The sequence below is a fragment of the Oncorhynchus nerka genome, unplaced genomic scaffold (genome assembly GCF_034236695.1).
Source record: "Oncorhynchus nerka isolate Pitt River unplaced genomic scaffold, Oner_Uvic_2.0 unplaced_scaffold_2463, whole genome shotgun sequence".
Classification (NCBI taxonomy): Eukaryota; Metazoa; Chordata; class Actinopteri; order Salmoniformes; family Salmonidae; genus Oncorhynchus; species Oncorhynchus nerka.
In genome coordinates this window covers 6,962-13,922 of record NW_027038835.1, presented here as the reverse complement: position 1 = coordinate 13,922, position 6,961 = coordinate 6,962, and positions in this window count along the sequence as shown.

The following is a 6,961-nucleotide window of genomic DNA, read 5'->3' as shown; positions in this document are numbered from 1 at the left end:
GGCAGGGAGGAGGAGCAGAGCAGAGAGCACCAGGCAGGGGAGGAGGAGGAGCAGAGAGCACCAGACAGGGAGGAGGAGGAGCAGAGAGCACCAGAGGAGGAGGAGGAGCAGAGAGCACCAGACAGGGAGGAGGAGGGAGGAGGAGGAGCAGAGAGCACCAGGCAGGGAGGAGGAGGAGGAGAGCACCAGCAGGAGAGCACCAGGCAGGGAGGAGGAGGAGCAGAGAGCAGAGGGAGGAGGAGGAGAGGAGCAGAGAGCCAGACAGGGAGGAGGAGGAGGAGAGCAGAGGGAGCACCAGGCAGGGAGGAGGAGGAGGAGGAGCAGAGAGCACCCAGGCAGGGAGGAGGAGGAGGAGCAGAGAGCACCAGACAGGGAGGAGGAGGAGGAGCAGAGAGCACCAGACAGGGAGGAGGAGGAGGAGCAGAGAGCACCAGACAGGGAGGAGGAGGAGGAGCAGAGAGCACCAGACAGGGAGGAGGAGGAGCAGAGAGCACCAGGCAGGGAGGAGGAGGAGCAGAGAGCACCAGACAGGGAGGAGGAGGAGCAGAGAGCACCAGACAGGGAGGAGGAGGAGGAGCAGAGAGCACCAGACAGGGAGGAGGAGGAGGAGCAGAGAGCACCAGACAGGGAGGAGGAGGAGCAGAGAGCACCAGACAGGGAGGAGGAGGAGCAGAGAGCACCAGACAGGGAGGAGGAGGAGCAGAGAGCACCAGAGGGAGGAGGAGGAGCAGGAGCACCAGACAGGAGGAGGAGGAGCAGAGAGCACCAGACAGGGAGGAGGAGGAGGAGCAGAGAGCACCAGACAGGGAGGAGGAGGAGCAGAGAGCACCAGACAGGGAGGAGGAGGAGGAGCAGAGAGCACCAGACAGGGAGGAGGAGGAGCAGAGAGCACCAGACAGGGAGGAGGAGGAGCAGAGAGCACCAGGCAGGGAGGAGGAGGAGCAGAGAGCACCAGGCAGGGAGGAGGAGGAGCAGAGAGCACCAGACAGGGAGGAGGAGGAGGAGCAGAGCACCAGGCAGGGAGGAGGAGGAGCAGAGAGCACCAGGCAGGGAGGAGGAGGAGCAGAGAGCACCAGACAGGGAGGAGGAGGAGGAGCAGAGAGCACCAGACAGGGAGGAGGAGGAGAGCAGAGAGCACCAGGGAGGAGAGGAGCAGGGAGGAGGAGGAGGAGCAGAGAGCACCAGAGAGGGAGGAGGAGGAGCAGAGAGCACCAGGCAGGAGGAGGAGGAGGAGCAGAGAGCACCAGACAGGGAGGAGGAGGAGCAGAGAGCACCAGACAGGAAGGAGGAGGAGGAGCAGAGAGCACCATTAAAACAAAGTCCTGTTTCTTTAAAAGCTTCAGGATCTAACCCAACATCAGTCTGTCAAGGAGAGGATAAAGAGGAGTCTGAAGCAATGTGGATTTTAGTCATGGATATGAACCAGTCATGTTGAGATGTACCAGTCATGTTGATATGTGCCAGTCATGTACCAGTCATATTGATATGAACCAGTCATGTACCAGTCATATTGATATGAACCAGTCATGTTGATATGAACCAGTCATGTTGATATGTACCAGTCATGTTGATATGTACCAGTCATGGTGATATGTACCAGTCATGTACCAGCCATATTGATATGAACCAGTCATGTTGATATGTACCAGTCATGTTGATATGTACCAGGCATGTTGATATGTACCAGTCATGTTGATATGTACCAGTCATGTTGATATGTACCAGTCATGTACCAGCCATATTGATATGTACCAGTCATATTGATATGTACCAGTCATGTTGATATGAACCAGTCATGTACCAGTCATATTGATATGTACCAGTCATGTTGATATGTACCAGTCATGTACCAGTCATATTGGTATGTACCAGTCATGTTGATATGTACCAGTCATGTTGATATGTACCAGTCATGTTGATATGTACCAGTCATATTGATATGTACCAGTCAGTTGATATGTACCAGTCATGTTGATATGTACCAGTCATGTTGATATGTACCAGTAATGTACAGTGTTGATATGTACCAGTCATGTTGATATGATGTACCAGTCATATTGATATGAACCAGTCATATTGATATGTACCAGTCATGTTGATATGTACCAGTCATGTTGATATGAACCAGTAATGTACCAGTCATATTGATATGTACCAGTCATGTTGATATGTACCAGTCATGTTGATATGAACCAGTCATGTACCAGTCATATTGATATGTACCAGTCATGTTGATATGTACCAGTCATGTTGATATGAACCAGTCATGTACCAGTCATATTGATATGTACCAGTCATGTTGATATGTACCAGTCATGTTGATATGTACCAGTCATGTACCAGTCATATTGATATGTACCAGTCATGTTGATATGAACCAGTCATATTGATATGTACCAGTCATGTTGATATGGACCAGTCATGTTGATATGAACCAGATATGTACCAGTCATGTTGATATGAACCAGTCATGTTGATATGTACCAGTCATGTTGATATGGACCAGTCATGTTGATATGTACCAGTCATATTGATATGTACCAGTCATGTTGATATGTACCAGTCATATTGATATGTACCAGTCATGTTGATATGGACCAGTCATGTTGATATGTACCAGTCATATTGATATGTACCAGTCATGTTGATATGTACCAGTCATGTACCAGTCATGGAGGATATGTACCAGTCATATTGATATGGACCAGTCATGTACCAGTCATATTGATATGTACCAGTCATGTTGATATGTACCAGTCATTTATATATGTACCAGTCATATTGATATGGACCAGTCATGTACCAGTCATATTGATATGAACCAGTCATGTTGATATGTACCAGTCATGTGCCAGTCAACCCTACCTGCTGCTCAATACCATACAACCCCACCTTCTGTTCAAAACCATACAACCCCACCTGCTGTTCAATACTACACCTGCTGTTCAATACCATACAACCCCACCTGCTGTTCAATACCATACAACCCCACCTGTTGTTCAATACCATACAACCCCACCTGCTGTTCAATACCATACAACCCCACCTTCTGTTCAAAACCATACAACCCCACCTGCTGTTCAATACCATACAACCCCACCTGCTGTTCACTACCATACAACCCCACCTGCTGTTCACTACCATACAACCCCACCTGCTGTTCAATACCATACAACCCCACCTGTTGTTCAATACCCCACCTGCTGTTCAATACCATACAACCCCACCTGTTGTTCAATACCATACAACCCCACCTGCTGTTCATTACCATACAACCCCACCTGTTGTTCAATACCATACAACCCCACCTGCTGTTCAATACCATACAACCCCACCTGCTGTTCAATACCATACAACCCCACCTGTTGTTCACTACCATACAACCCCACCTGTTGTTCATTACCATACAACCCCACCTGTTGTTCACTACCATACAACCCCACCTGCTGTTCATTACCATACAACCCCACCTGTTGTTCAATACCATACAACCCCACCTGCTGTTCAATACCATACAACCCCACCTGCTGTTCAATACCATACAACCCCACCTGCTGTTCAATACCCCACCTGTTGTTCAATACCATACAACCCCACCTGCTGTTCACTACCATACAACCCCACCTGCTGTTCAATACCATACAACCCCACCTGCTGTTCAATACCATACAACCCCACCTGTTGTTCAATACCATACAACCCCACCTGCTGTTCAATACCATACAACCCCACCTGCTGTTCAATACCATACAACCCCACCTGCCAATACCATACAACCCCACCTGCTGTTCAATACCATACAACCCCACCTGCTGTTCAATACCATACAACCCCACCTGCTGTTCAATACCCCACCTGCTGTTCAATACCCCACCTGCTGTTCAATACCCAACCCCACCTGCTGTTCAATACCACCTGCTGTTCAATACCCCACCTGCTGTTCAACCATACAACCCACCTGCTGTTCAATACCATACAACCCCACCTGCTGTTCAATACCCCACCTGCTGTTCAATACCCCACCTGCTGTTCAATACCATACAACCCCACCTGCTGTCCAATACCCCACCTGCTGTTCAATACCCAACCTGCTGTTCAATACAACCCACCTGCTGTTCAATACCCCCACCTGCTGTTCAATACCATACAACCCCACCTGCTGTTCACTACCATACCCCACCTGCTGTTCAATACCCCACCTGCTGTTCAATACCATACAACCCCACCTGCTGTTCAATACCATACAACCCCACCTGCTGTTCAATACCATACAACCCCACCTGCTGTTCAATACCATACAACCCCACCTGCTGTTCAATACCATACAACCCCACCTGCTGTTCAATACCATACAACCCCACCTGCTGTTCAATACCATACAACCCCACCTGCTGTTCAATACCATACAACCCCACCTGCTGTTCAATACCAACCCCACCTACAACCCCACCTGCTGTTCAATACCATACAACCCCACCTGCTGTTCAATACCATACAACCCCACCTGCTGTTCAATACCATACAACCCCACCTGTGTTTCAATACCATACAACCCCACCTGCTGTTCAATACCATACAACCCCACCTGCTGTTCAATACCCCACCTGCTGTTCAATACCAACCCCACCTACCCCCACCTGCTGTTCAATACCCCACCTGCTGTTCAATACCCCACCTGCTGTTCAATACCCCACCTGCTGTTCAATACCCCACCTGCTGTTCAATACCCCACCTGCTGTTCAATACCACCTACAATACCCCACCTGCTGTTCAATACCCCACCTGCTGTTCAATACCCCACCTGCTGTTCAATACCCCACCTGCTGTTCAATACCCCACCTGCTGTTCAATACCATACAACCCCACCTGCTGTTCACCATACAACCCCACCTGCTGTTCAATACCCAACCCCACCTGCTGTTCAATACCATACAACCCCACCTGCTGTTCAATACCCCCCCACCTGCTACCATACAACCCCACCTGCTGTTCAATACCATACAACCCCACCTGCTGTTCAATACCATTAACCCCACCTGCTGTTCAATACCATACAACCCCACCTGCTGTTCAATACCATACCCCCACCTGCTGTTCAATACCATACAACCCCACCTGCTGTTCAATACCATACAACCCCACCTGCTGTTCAATACCATACAACCCCACCTGCTGTTCAATACCATACAACCCCACCTGCTGTTCAATGTTCAACCCCACCTGTGTTCAATACCATTCAACCCAACCCCACCTGTTGTTCAATACCATACAACCCCACCTGCTGTTCAATGTACCCCACCTGCTGTTCAATACCATACAACCCCACCTGCTGTTCATGCTGTTCAATACCCAACCCCACCTGCTGTTCAATACCCCACCTGCTGTTCAATACCCCACCTGCTGTTCAATATACAACCCCACCTGCTGTTCAATACCATACAACCCACCTGCTGTTCAATACCATACAACCCCACCTGCTGTTCAATACCCCACCTGCATACATACCCCACCTGCTGTTCAATACCATACAACCCCACCTGCTGTTCAATACCATACAACCCCACCTGCTGTTCAATACCATACAACCCCACCTGTGTTCAATACCCCACCTTGTTCAATACCATACAACCCCACCTGCTGTTCAATACCATACAACCCCACCTGCTGTTCAATACCATACAACCCCACCTGCTGTTCAATACCATACAACCCCACCTGCTGTTCAATACCCCCACCTGCTGTTCATGTACCAGTCACCTGCTGTTCAATACCATACAACCCCACCTGCTGTTCAATACCATACAACCCCACCTGTTGTTCACTACCATACAACCCCACCTGCTGTTCAATACCATACAACCCCACCTGCTGTTCAACCCCACCTATACAACCCCACCTGCTGTTCAATACCATACAACCCCACCTGCTGTTCACTACCATACAACCCCACCTGCTGTTCAATACCATACAACCCCACCTGTTGTTCAATACCATGTAATACCATACAACCCCACCTGCTGTTCAATACCATACAACCCCACCCCACCTGCTGTTCAATACCATACAACCCCACCTGCTGATCAATACCATACAACCCCACCTGTTGTTCAATACCCCCATACAACCCCACCTGCTGTTCAATACCATACAACCCCACCTGCTGTTCAATACCATACAACCCCACCTGCTGTTCATATACAACCCCACCTGCTGTTCAATATACCCCCACCTGCTGTTCAATACCATACAACCCCACCTGCTGTTCACTACCATAACCCCACCTGCTGTTCAGTACAACCCCACCTGTTTGTTCAATACCATACAACCCCACCTGCTGTTCAATACCATACAACCCCACCTGCTGTTCAATACCATACAACCCCACCTGCTGTTCACTACCATACAACCCCACCTGCTGTTCAATACCATACAACCCCACCTGTTGTTCAATACCATACAACCCCACCTGCTGTTCAATACCATACAACCCCACCTGCTGTTCAATACCATACAACCCCACCTGCTGTTCAATACCATACAACCCCACCTGCTGTTCAATACCAACCCCACCTGCTGTTCAATACCATACAACCCACCTGTTGTTCAATACCATACCATACCCCACCTGTTGTTCAATACCATACAACCCCACCTGCTGTTCATTACCATACAACCCCACCTGTTGTTCAATACCATACAACCCCACCTGCTGTTCAACCATACCATACAACCCCCCCACCTGCTGTTCAATACCATACAACCCCACCTGCTGTTCAATACCCCAACCCCACCTGCTGTTCAATACCATACAACCCCACCTGCTGTTCAATACCATACAACCCCACCTGCTGTTCAATACCATACAACCCCACCTGCTGTTCAATACCATACAACCCCACCTGCTGTTCAATACCATACAACCCCACCTGCTGTTCAATACCCACAATACCCAACACCTGCT